The sequence below is a fragment of the Biomphalaria glabrata genome, chromosome 14, assembly GCF_947242115.1.
Source record: "Biomphalaria glabrata chromosome 14, xgBioGlab47.1, whole genome shotgun sequence".
Classification (NCBI taxonomy): Eukaryota; Metazoa; Mollusca; class Gastropoda; family Planorbidae; genus Biomphalaria; species Biomphalaria glabrata.
In genome coordinates, this window is record NC_074724.1 from 19,565,877 (window position 1) to 19,579,662 (window position 13,786).

Here is a 13,786-nt window from a genome sequence, read left to right on the forward strand (position 1 = left end):
ATCAACTGTTTCATTTTGTCTATTAGCCTAATAATGAACATATACTTGTTAAACAATATCCTCTTACTAGATCCTTTCATTTATTCAGTTCATAAATTTGGTTTTGTTTCTGGGTCTGTTTTTTTCAATGCAGTCTCTTCTGATATGCATGTCTTTTCTTTGAACTATTTTTTGTCAAGCTGAAAATGTTTTATGTGAGCTATTCATCTTATTTTCTTGTACTTTTCTTTGTTAGATCCTAGTGTGAATATTCTAAATCAAAGAAATAATTAATTGATCGATGTTACAGAAAGAGTCATTAAAAACCATGATTATTAAATCATAATTATTTGAGGACTATTGTAAAAAGGTCATTCTAATGTAGGGATTTTTAAAAAAAAAGTCAATAAAGCTAAATCAAATTAATTTAAAATAGTATTTTTTGTCAGTTCAATTTCATTTGAATGAATAAATCAACAATTACTTTAAGTAGCTGATTCAGAATCAAGAACTTAAAAGCTTGCTTCTATTACCCAGAACTTTTTAAAGCTTGACATTTAAATTTTTCTTATGCATTAGATGCTTTCATGCTGTCACAGCATTCTTTATGAGCTCTGACCAAATCACATTCTTTAGCATTCTCCTTGGATGGCAATAGGTGATTTTCTGCTGACTTTAAAAACATATCTTATTTTAATTTAAATCTTAAGTTGAGCTTACTAGCCACCATTAAGATTCAAACTTAAGAATGCTCATTTTGGCAGCCATTTAACTTATGGTTAATAAACCAAGTACTTTACAATAAATATTCTTTGGAAGATTATATCTAAATGATACTTCTTCTTCTAGCCAGCTTTTTGGTGCTGAGCTGTGAGTTCTTTTGCAGACTGTACCAAGGAAAAATAGTGTGCTTTCTCTTCAGTTGTTCAGCACTGCCTTACAGGGTGTTGGTTATGTTGGGTTGAAATGGTAGTATGGTCTGCCTAAGATGGATTAGGAAGGGGCATTCACAGAGGATGTGGTTCATGGTTTCATAAGGGTGGGTGCAAGTCTACAATAGGGTAGATGTGTGGGATTTATTTTGTTAAGATGGTAATTTAAGAGGTGTGTGTCCTGTCCTTAGTTGGAAGATTGTAGATTGCTCTTTGCGGGGAAGGAAATTAATACTGCCTAGTTTGTTTGGCATGGTCATTTCTTTGTACATGGCTCTGCCATCTAAATGATATAGATGGGTGATCCCAAGCAGAGCAAAACATTTAGATATGTTGAGCAACACAATTTGAGAATGTTCATTTGAGCAGCCACATAATTTATACTGATAAACCAAATACTCTACAATAAAGATTATTTTAAAATGTTATATCTAAAGATGCTGGTAGTTAAAATAGTGCCATGGATGTACCTAAAACTTAGTGACTCATTGGCAGATCCGGTGGAGGGGGGAGGTTTGGGTGTTCATCCCCCTTTTCTCAAAATAAAATGTCACTTGTTTTTGGGTTAAATTATTTAAGTTCATATATGAGAAATCATGAACATCCTGAGAAAAACTAAAGCAAACATGTCTCCAAATTTTATGGGCTTAGTTTAGCCAGGTCCCACTTCCTAAAATGGCGACTCCATTAATAAAATGTGATTTTTGACTTGCACTTTTTAGTTACAGAAAAAAGAGTTAAAAAGTTAAAAAGAACAACTATAGCAAAATACAGTCACCAAATTCCATAATGTTTTAAGTTTTCATACCCCCCTGGAATGATAAAAGGCTGTGAATAGTTTTTCTTATATTGGACCTCCAATTTTTTTTGGTTAGAAGAATGGCAGGACATTACACTGTAGACACATCAGAAAAATGCATTTCAGGATACATGAAAAAATGCTACCAAAGATTCACCGCTAAAGAGAAAATAAACAGATTAACTGTAATGAACACTCATTATGTAAATTTAGAGTGTATATAAATATATGCACATTATCAATGTACAAAATAATTATTCCCCCCTCCTTAAAAAATATCCTTGCTATGCCCATGTGTTCCCTAAGTATACCAAAAATGAATAGGATTGATTGGGGGGGGTGCCTCAAGATAAATGAGAGTCAAGCACAAAAACTAAATACATTTCACCTGATATGTGCCCATCACATCCTCAGTGCCAGGTGATAATTCAAGATGTCCAAAGTCCAGATGTCTTCAGCATGCAATCATTCCTTATCCATTAGTGACCATGATTAAGTGTTGTGTGTAGTACATGATGTATGAACTTATACTTTCTCAAGAAGATGATTTTTGATTGGTTGGTGTTTGACCATCTGGCTGACCACTGCTTTAGGTTTATCAATATCTAATGGAGGCTTAAGATTTCTGCTGGTCAAGTTGCTTATGCACCAGTACTTTGGATGGGGAACTCTGAAGGTTATGAAAAAACACAGAATAGATAAGAATGCTCTAGTGTTTCTGCATTTCCTAAACATTTGTGTCATTATGTATTCCAATCTTTCTGCTAATTTCAAACTAAACTCTTTTTCCCTGTGTTACTTTTCTAAACTTTTTGTATTTAATAAAGATTAGCTTAAATATGAAATTAGTAAAGAGATTCTTTAAAAAATCTACTATTAGACATTTTTTTAAAAAGTATTTTTCAGATTACCTTCAAGACAAGAATTATACATGTAGTCATGGGAAGATATCCAAGATAACTTTACATGTCACTGGGACATTGTGATTAAGGTGCAGTTAGTTTAAAGTTATTACACTGTTTAGCTTAAATCACTAAAAGAATATTTCTAATTTTTTGAGTTTAAAAGTATTTTTTTTACAGTTGATATTCCTACATGATGTCATATCAAGTTTTTTAGATAAAGACGTATTACTAGGACATTCCTATTTAGAAGTGAAAAAGTAAGTTGAAACAGTTCAGATCTTTTGATTATTTCCCTTTTTTAAATCAGAAAGAATATATTTATATATAGTTAAAGTTTTTTTTAAGTTTAGTTTACCCTTCCAGTATATAGTTTTTTTTCTTTAAATCTTTTGGTGAAAAAGTCTAATTCTTTTAGTTTGAAAGTATTATTTTCAGAGGTTTCCAGTTAAAGACAGTCTTATTTGGAAGTGAAAAAGGTGAGATCTTTTGGTTATTTCCCCTTTTTTTTAAATTTAAGAAATAATAAAATTAAATATTTGTAGATACTAGTTAGTCCCAAAGTAAAATTTTCCTTCACACCTTGCAACCAATAGGGAAGATAATGTTCAAGTCATCTGTTTCTGTGGCCCACAGTTAATGAGGGTGTCATGTGGCCAGCACAACGACCGACCACCTTTATTTTTCTCCTTCTTATGTTAAGTTACTATAAGAGCTGGGTGGAGTTAGAAGCAATAAAAGATCCCAAAATTTAAAATCCCTCATTTCACAAGGATTCAAACTTTGGACCTATAGTTCAGAAGCCGGGTGTTTAACTGCTCAGCCACCAAACCTAATTAGCCCCATGAAATCAAAAAAATTTTTTTAAAATAATTTTATTCTGTAAGTGCACATGAATATTTTTATAAAAATTTCAACACAATAACTATTCTGTTTAAGATCAAGAAACAAGGAAGTGAAGAGAGCTCTCCAGAACTGTACATGTCATTGTGACATTACCATTAAGGTGAAGTTATTTAAACATTATTCTTTTTTCATATAATATCTTGTTTATTTTGTGAATTGTGTTGTCATGGCGGCCGTCAACAAATGTTATTATATTGTCTTTTAGTGTTTATTTAGTGCATGCTTTTTATATTTTTAAAAATTGTTTTCTTAAAGTTTACTTTCATTCTTTTAGTATATAGTTATTGTTTAAATCTTTTCGTGAATAAATCTAATTCTTTTAGTTTGAAAGTATTATTTTCAGAGATTTCTAATCAAAGACAGTCTTATTTGGAAGTGAAAAAGGTGAGATCTTTTGGTTATTTCCCCTTTTTTTTTAATTTAAGAAATAATAAATTTAAATATTTGTAGATACTAGTTAGTCCCAAAGTAAAATTTTCCTTCACACCTTGCAACCAATAGGGAAGATAATGTTCAAGTCATCTGTTTCTGTGGCCCACAGTTAATGAGGGTGTCATGTGGCCAGCACAACGATCGACCACCTTAATTTTTCTCCTTCTTATGTTAAGTTACTATAAGAGCTGGGTGGACATAGAAGCAATGAAAGATCCCAAAATTTAAAATCCCTCATTTCACAAGGATTCAAACTTTGGACCTATAGTTCAGAAGCCGGGTGTTTAACTGCTCAGCCACCAAACCTAATTAGCCCCATGAATTCAAAAAAAATTTTTTAAAATAATTTTATTCTGTAAGTGCACATGAATATTTTTATATAAATTTCAACACAATAACTATTCTGTTTAAGATCAAGAAACAAGGAAGTGAAGAGAGCTCTCCAGAACTGTACATGTCATTGTGACATTACCATTAAGGTGAAGTTATTTAAACATTCTTTTTTCATATAATATCTTGTTTTGTTTGTGAATTGTGTTGTCATGGCGGCAATCAACAAATGTTATTATATTGTCTTTTAGTGTTTATTTAGTGCATGCTTTTTATATTTTTAAAAATTGTTTTCTTAAAGTTTACTTTCATTCTTTTAGTATATAGTTATTGTTTAAATCTTTTCGTGAATAAATCTAATTCTTTTAGTTTGAAAAAATTATTTTCAGAGATTTCTAATCAAAGACAGTCTTATTTGGAAGTGAAAAAGGTGAGATCTTTTGGTTATTTCCCCTTTTTTTTAAATTTAAGAAATAATAAATTTAAATATTTGTAGATACTAGTTAGTCCCAAAGTAAAATTTTCCTACACACCTTGCAACCAATAAGGAAGATAATGCTCAAGTCATCTGTTTCTGTGGCCCACAGTTAATGAGGGTGTCATGTGGCCAGCACAACGATCGACCACCTTAATTTTTCTCCTTCTTATGTTAAGTTACTATAAGAGCTGGGTGGACATAGAAGCAATGAAAGATCCCAAAATTTAAAATCCCTCATTTCACAAGGATTCAAACTTTGGACCTATAGTTCAGAAGCCGGGTGTTTAACTGCTCAGCCACCAAACCTAATTAGCCCCATGAAATCAAAAAAATTTTTTTAAAATAATTTTATTCTGTAAGTGCACATGAATATTTTTATAAAAATTTCAACACAATAACTATTCTGTTTAAGATCAAGAAACAAGGAAGTGAAGAGAGCTCTCCAGAACTGTACATGTCATTGTGACATTACCATTAAGGTGAAGTTATTTAAACATTATTCTTTTTTCATATAATATCTTGTTTATTTTGTGAATTGTGTTGTCATGGCGGCCGTCAACAAATGTTATTATATTGTCTTTTGGTGTTTATTTAGTGCATGCTTTTTATATTTTTAAAAATTGTTTTCTTAAAGTTTACTTTCATTCTTTTAGTATATAGTTATTGTTTAAATCTTTTCGTGAATAAATCTAATTCTTTTAGTTTGAAAGTATTATTTTCAGAGATTTGTAATCAAAGACAGTCTTATTTGGAAAAGAAAAAGGTGAGATCTTTTGGTTATTTCCCCTTTTTTTTTAATTTAAGAAATAATAAATTTAAATATTTGTAGATACTAGTTAGTCCCAAAGTAAAATTTTCCTTCACACCTTGCAACCAATAGGGAAGATAATGTTCAAGTCATCTGTTTCTGTGGCCCACAGTTAATGAGGGTGTCATGTGGCCAGCACAACGATCGACCACCTTAATTTTTCTCCTTCTTATGTTAAGTTACTATAAGAGCTGGGTGGACATAGAAGCAATGAAAGATCCCAAAATTTAAAATCCCTCATTTCACAAGGATTCAAACTTTGGACCTATAGTTCAGAAGCCGGGTGTTTAACTGCTCAGCCACCAAACCTAATTAGCCCCATGAATTCACAAAAGTTTTTTTTAAATAATTTTATTCTGTAAGTGCACATGAATATTTTTATATAAATTGCAACACAATAAAATTTCTGTTTAAGATCAAGAAACAAGGAAGTGAAGAGAGCTCTCCAGAACTGTACATGTCATTGTGACATTACCATTAAGGTGAAGTTATTTAAACATTCTTTTTTCATATAATATCTTGTTTTGTTTGTGAATTGTGTTGTCATGGCGGCCGTCAACAAATGTTATTATATTGTCTTTAAGTGTTTATTTAGTGCATGCTTTTTATATTTTTAAAAATTGTTTTCTTAAAGTTTACTTTCATTCTTTTAATATATAGTTATTGTTTAAATCTTTTCGTGAATAAATCTAATTCTTTTAGTTTGAAAGTATTATTTTCAGAGATTTCTAATCAAAGACAGTCTTATTTGGAAGTGAAAAAGGTGAGATCTTTTGGTTATTTCCCCTTTTTTTTTAATTTAAGAAATAATAAATTTAAATATTTGTAGATACTAGTTAGTCCCAAAGTAAAATTTTCCTTCACACCTTGCAACCAATAGGGAAGATAATGTTCAAGTCATCTGTTTCTGTGGCCCACAGTTAATGAGGGTGTCATGTGGCCAGCACAACGATCGACCACCTTAATTTTTCTCCTTCTTATGTTAAGTTACTATAAGAGCTGGGTGGACATAGAAGCAATGAAAGATCCCAAAATTTAAAATCACTCATTTCACAAGGATTCAAACTTTGGACCTATAGTTCAGAAGCCGGGTGTTTAACTGCTCAGCCACCAAACCTAATTAGCCCCATGAATTCACAAAAGTTTTTTTTAAATAATTTTATTCTGTAAGTGCACATGAATATTTTTATATAAATTGCAACACAATAAAATTTCTGTTTAAGATCAAGAAACAAGGAAGTGAAGAGAGCTCTCCAGATCTGTACATGTCATTGTGACATTACCATTAAGGTGAAGTTATTTAAACATTTTTCTTTTTTCATATAATATCTTGTTTTGTTTGTGAATTGTGTTGTCATGGCGGCCGTCAACAAATGTTTTCATTTTGTCTTTTATTGTCCATTTAGTGCATGCTTTTTATATTTTTAAAAATTGTTTTCTTAAAGTTTACTTTCATTCTTTTAGTATATAGTTTTTGTTTAAATCTTTTGGTGAAAAAGTCTAATTCTTTTAGTTTGAAAGTATTATTTTCAGAGGTTTCCAGTTAAAGACAGTCTTATTTGGAAGTGAAAAAGGTGAGATCTTTTGGTTATTTCCCCTTTTTTTTAAATTTAAGAAATAATAAATTTAAATATTTGTAGATACTAGTTAGTCCCAAAGTAAAATTTTCCTACACACCTTGCAACCAATAGGGAAGATAATGCTCAAGTCATCTGTTTCTGTGGCCCACATTTAATGAGGGTGTCATGTGGCCAGCACAACGATCGACCACCTTAATTTTTCTCCTTCTTATGTTAAGTTACTATAAGAGCTGGGTGGACATAGAAGCGATGAAAGATCCCAAAATTTAAAATCCCTCATTTCACAAGCATTCAAACTTTGGACCTATAGTTCAGAAGCCGGGTGTTTAACTGCTCAGCCACCAAACCTAATTAGCCCCATGAAATCAAAAAATTTTTTTTTAAATAATTTTATTTTGTAAGTGCACATGAATATTTTTATATAAATTTCAACACAATAACTATTCTGTTTAAGATCAAGAAACAAGGAAGTGAAGAGAGCTCTCCAGAACTGTACATGTCATTGTGACATTACCATTAAGGTGAAGTTATTTAAACATTATTCTTTTTTCATATAATATCTTGTTTATTTTGTGAATTGTGTTGTCATGGCGGCCGTCAACAAATGTTATTATATTGTCTTTTAGTGTTTATTTAGTGCATGCTTTTTATATTTTAAAAAATTGTTTTCTTAAAGTTTACTTTCATTCTTTTAGTATATAGTTATTGTTTAAATCTTTTCGTGAATAAATCTAATTCTTTTAGTTTGAAAGTATTATTTTCAGAGATTTCTAATCAAAGACAGTCTTATTTGGAAGTGAAAAAGGTGAGATCTTTTGGTTATTTCCCCTTTTTTTTTAATTTAAGAAATAATAAATTTAAATATTTGTAGATACTAGTTAGTCCCAAAGTAAAATTTTCCTTCACACCTTGCAACCAATAGGGAAGATAATGTTCAAGTCATCTGTTTCTGTGGCCCACAGTTAATGAGGGTGTCATGTGGCCAGCACAACGATCGACCACCTTAATTTTTCTCCTTCTTATGTTAAGTTACTATAAGAGCTGGGTGGACATAGAAGCAATGAAAGATCCCAAAATTTAAAATCACTCATTTCACAAGGATTCAAACTTTGGACCTATAGTTCAGAAGCCGGGTGTTTAACTGCTCAGCCACCAAACCTAATTAGCCCCATGAATTCACAAAAGTTTTTTTTAAATAATTTTATTCTGTAAGTGCACATGAATATTTTTATATAAATTGCAACACAATAAAATTTCTGTTTAAGATCAAGAAACAAGGAAGTGAAGAGAGCTCTCCAGAACTGTACATGTCATTGTGACATTACCATTAAGGTGAAGTTATTTAAACATTATTCTTTTTTCATATAATATCTTGTTTTGTTTGTGAATTGTGTTGTCATGGCGGCCGTCAACAAATGTTTTCATTTTGTCTTTTATTGTCCATTTAGTGCATGCTTTTTATATTTTTAAAAATTGTTTTCTTAAAGTTTACTTTCATTCTTTTAGTATATAGTTTTTGTTTAAATCTTTTGGTGAAAAAGTCTAATTCTTTTAGTTTGAAAGTATTATTTTCAGAGGTTTCCAGTTAAAGACAGTCTTATTTGGAAGTGAAAAAGGTGAGATCTTTTGGTTATTTCCCCTTTTTTTTAAATTTAAGAAATAATAAATTTAAATATTTGTAGATACTAGTTAGTCCCAAAGTAAAATTTTCCTACACACCTTGCAACCAATAAGGAAGATAATGCTCAAGTCATCTGTTTCTGTGGCCCACAGTTAATGAGGGTGTCATGTGGCCAGCACAACGATCGACCACCTTAATTTTTCTCCTTCTTATGTTAAGTTACTATAAGAGCTGGGTGGACATAGAAGCAATGAAAGATCCCAAAATTTAAAATCCCTCATTTCACAAGGATTCAAACTTTGGACCTATAGTTCAGAAGCCGGGTGTTTAACTGCTCAGCCACCAAACCTAATTAGCACCATGAAATCAAAAAACATTTTTTAAAATAATTTTATTCTGTAAGTGCACATGAATATTTTTATAAAAATTTCAACACAATAACTATTCTGTTTAAGATCAAGAAACAAGGAAGTGAAGAGAGCTCTCCAGAACTGTACATGTCATTGTGACATTACCATTAAGGTGAAGTTATTTAAACATTATTCTTTTTTCATATAATATCTTGTTTTGTTTGTGAATTGTGTTGTCATGGCGGCCGTCAACAAATGTTTTCATTTTGTCTTTTATTGTCCATTTAGTGCATGCTTTTTATATTTTTAAAAATTGTTTTCTTAAAGTTTACTTTCATTCTTTTAGTATATAGTTTTTGTTTAAATCTTTTGGTGAAAAAGTCTAATTCTTTTAGTTTTAAAGTATTATTTTCAGAGGTTTCCAGTTTAAGACAGTCTTATTTGGAAGTGAAAAAGGTAAGATCTTTTGGTTATTTCCCCTTTTTTTTAATTTAAGAAATAATAAATTTAAATATTTGTAGATACTAGTTAGTCCCAAAGTAAAATTTTCCTACACACCTTGCAACCAATAGGGAAGATAATGCTCAAGTCATCTGTTTCTGTGGCCCACAGTTAATGAGGGTGTCATGTGGCCAGCACAACGATCGACCACCTTAATTTTTCTCCTTCTTATGTTAAGTTACTATAAGAGCTGGGTGGACATAGAAGCAATGAAAGATCCCAAAATTTAAAATCCCTCATTTCACAAGGATTCAAACTTTGGACCTATAGTTCAGAAGCCGTGTGTTTAACTGCTCAGCCACCAAACCTAATTAGCCCCATGAATTCAAAAAAATTTTTTTTAAATAATTTTATTCTGTAAGTGCACATGAATATTTTTATATAAATTTCAACACAATAACTATTCTGTTTAAGATCAAGAAACTAGGAAGTGAAGAGAGCTCTCCAGAACTGTACATGTCATTGTGACATTACCATTAAGGTGAAGTTATTTAAACATTATTCTTTTTTCATATAATATCTTGTTTTGTTTGTGAATTGTGTTGTCATGGCGGCCGTCAACAAATGTTTTCATTTTGTCTTTTATTGTCCATTTAGTGCATGCTTTTTATATTTTTTAAAATTGTTTTCTTAAAGTTTACTTTCATTCTTTTAGTATATAGTTATTGTTTAAATCTTTTGGTGAAAAAGTCTAATTCTTTTAGTTTTAAAGTATTATTTTCAGAGGTTTCCAGTTAAAGACAGTCTTATTTGGAAGTGAAAAAGGTGAGATTTTTTGGTTATTTCCCCTTTTTTTTAAATTTAAGAAATAATAAATTTAAATATTTGTAGATACTAGTTAGTCCCAAAGTAAAATTTTCCTACACACCTTGCAACCAATAGGGAAGATAATGCTCAAGTCATCTGTTTCTGTGGCCCACAGTTAATGAGGGTGTCATGTGGCCAGCACAACGATCGACCACCTTAATTTTTCTATTTCTTATGTTAAGTTACTATAAGAGCTGGGTGGACATAGAAGCAATGAAAGATCCCAAAATTTAAAATCCCTCATTTCACAAGGATTCAAACTTTGGACCTATAGTTCAGAAGCCGGGTGTTTAACTGCTCAGCCACCAAACCTAATTAGCCCCATGAATTCAAAAAACATTTTTTAAAATAATTTTATTCTGTAAGTGCACATGAATATTTTTATATAAATTTCAACACAATAACTATTCTGTTTAAGATCAAGAAACAAGGAAGTGAAGAGAGCTCTCCAGAACTGTACATGTCATTGTGACATTACCATTAAGGTGAAGTTATTTAAACATTATTCTTTTTTCATATAATATCTTGTTTTGTTTGTGAATTGTGTTGTCATGGCGGCCGTCAACAAATGTTTTCATTTTGTCTTTTATTGTCCATTTAGTGCATGCTTTTTATATTTTTAAAAATTGTTTTCTTAAAGTTTACTTTCATTCTTTTAGTATATAGTTATTGTTTAAATCTTTTGGTGAAAAAGTCTAATTCTTTTAGTTTTAAAGTATTATTTTCAGAGGTTTCCAGTTAAAGACAGTCTTATTTGGAAGTGAAAAAGGTGAGATCTTTTGGTTATTTCCCCTTTTTTTTAAATTTAAGAAATAATAAATTTAAATATTTGTAGATACTAGTTAGTCCCAAAGTAAAATTTTCCTTCACACCTTGCAACCAATAGGGAAGATAATGCTCAAGTCATCTGTTTCTGTGGCCCACAGTTAATGAGGGTGTCATGTGGCCAGCACAACTATCGACCACCTTAATTTTTCTCCTTCTTATGTTAAGTTACTATAAGAGCTGGGTGGACATAGAAGCAATGTAAGATCCCAAAATTTAAAATCCCTCATTTCACAAGGATTCAAACTTTTGACCTATAGTTCAGAAGCCGGGTGTTTAACTGCTCAGCCACCAAACCTAATTAGCCCCATGAAATCAAAAAAATTTTTTAAAAATAATTTTATTCTGTAAGTGCACATGAATATTTTTATATAAATTTCAACACAATAACTATTCTGTTTAAGATCAAGAAACAAGGAAGTGAAGAGAGCTCTCCAGAACTGTACATGTCATTGTGACATTACCATTAAAGTGAAGTTATTTAAACATTATTCTTTTTTCATATAATATCTTGTTTTGTTTGTGAATTGTGTTGTCATGGCAGCCGTCAACAAATGTTTTCATTTTGTCTTTTATTGTCCATTTAGTGCATGCTTTTTATATTTTTAAAAATTGTTTTCTTAAAGTTTACTTTCATTCTTTTAGTATATAGTTTTTGTTTAAATCTTTTGGTGAAAAAGTCTAATTCTTTTAGTTTTAAAGTATTATTTTCAGAGGTTTCCAGTTTAAGACAGTCTTATTTGGAAGTGAAAAAGGTAAGATCTTTTGGTTATTTCCCCTTTTTTTTAATTTAAGAAATAATAAATTTAAATATTTGTAGATACTAGTTAGTCCCAAAGTAAAATTTTCCTACACACCTTGCAACCAATAGGGAAGATAATGCTCAAATCATCTGTTTCTGTGGCCCACAGTTAATGAGGGTGTCATGTGGCCAGCACAACAACCGACCACCTTTATTTTTTTCCTTCTTATGTTAAGTTACTATAAGAGCTGAGTGGACTTAGAAGCAATGAAAGATCCCAAAATTTAAAATCCCTCATTTCACAAGGATTCAAACTTTGGACCTATAGTTCAGAAGCCGGGTGTTTAACTGCTCAGCCACCATACCTTCTAATTAGCCCCATGAATTCACACAAAAAATTTTTAAATAATTTTATTCTGTAAGTGCACATGAATATTTTTATATAAATTTCAACACAATAACTATTCTGTTTAAGATCAAGAAACAAGGAAGTGAAGAGAGCTCTCCAGAACTGTACATGTCATTGTGACATTACCATTAAGGTGAAGTTATTTAAACATTATTCTTTTTTCATATAATATCTTGTTTTGTTTGTGAATTGTGTTGTCATGGCGGCCGTCAACAAATGTTTTCATTTTGTCTTTTATTGTCCATTTAGTGCATGCTTTTTATATTTTTAAAAATTGTTTTCTTAAAGTTTACTTTCATTCTTTTAGTATATAGTTTTTGTTTAAATCTTTTGGTGAAAAAGTCTAATTCTTTAAGTTTTAAAGTATTATTTTCAGAGGTTTCCAGTTTAAGACAGTCTTATTTGGAAGTGAAAAAGGTGAGATCTTTTGGTTATTTCCCCTTTTTTTTAATTTAAGAAATAATAAATTTAAATATTTGTAGATACTAGTTAGTCCCAAAGTAAAATTTTCCTTCACACCTTGCAACCAATAGGGAAGATAATGTTCAAGTCATCTGTTTCTGTGGCCCACAGTTAATGAGGGTGTCATGTGGCCAGCACAACAACCGACCACCTTTATTTTTCTCCTTCTTATGTTAAGTTACTATAAGAGCTGGGTGGACATAGAAGCAATGAAAGATCCCAAAATTTAAAATCCCTCATTTCACAAGGATTCAAACTTTGGACCTATAGTTCAGAAGCCGGGTGTTTAACTGCTCAGCCACTAAACCTAATTAGCCCCAAGAATTCAAAAAAATTTTTTTTAAATAATTTTATTCTGTAAGTGCACATGAATATTTTTTATAAATTTCAACACAATAACTATTCTGTTTAAGATCAAGAAACAAGGAAGTGAAGAGAGCTCTCCAGAACTGTACATGTCATTGTGACATTACCATTAAGGTGAAGTTATTTAAACATTATTCTTTTTTCATATAATATCTTGTTTTGTTTGTGAATTGTGTTGTCATGGCGGCCATCAACAAATGTTTTCATTTTGTCTTTTATTGTCGATTTAGTGCATGCTTTTTATATTTTTAAAAATTGTTTTCTTAAAGTTTACTTTCATTCTTTTAGTATATAGTTTTTGTTTAAATCTTTTGGTGAAAAAGTCTAATTCTTTTAGTTTTAAAGTATTATTTTCAGAGGTTTCAAGTTAAAGACAGTCTTATTTGGAAGTGAAAAAGGTGAGATCTTTTGGTTATTTCCCCTTTTTTTTTAATTTAAGAAATAATAAATTTAAATATTTGTAGATACTAGTTAGTCCCAAAGTAAAATTTTCCTTCACACCTTGCAACCAATAGGGAAGATAATGTTCAAGTCATCTGTTTCTGTGGCCCACAGTT

General features: G+C 30.6%; 2 long non-coding RNA genes across 2 annotated transcripts; both read left to right on the forward strand.

Annotated features, from left to right (window-relative positions):
• The first annotated feature begins 7,789 nt into the window (after positions 1 to 7,789).
• On the forward strand, positions 7,790 to 9,567 carry LOC129922945 (uncharacterized). The gene is made up of 3 exons (XR_008774869.1): positions 7,790 to 7,951; positions 8,412 to 8,762; positions 9,223 to 9,567. It is a non-coding gene; the product is annotated as an uncharacterized LOC129922945 (long non-coding RNA).
• Positions 9,568 to 9,920: 353 nt separating this feature from the next.
• On the forward strand, positions 9,921 to 12,741 carry LOC129922688 (uncharacterized). Its single transcript, XR_008774588.1, has 4 exons — positions 9,921 to 10,383; positions 10,844 to 11,194; positions 11,655 to 12,005; positions 12,468 to 12,741. It is a non-coding gene; the product is annotated as an uncharacterized LOC129922688 (long non-coding RNA).
• Positions 12,742 to 13,786: the final 1,045 nt, after the last annotated feature.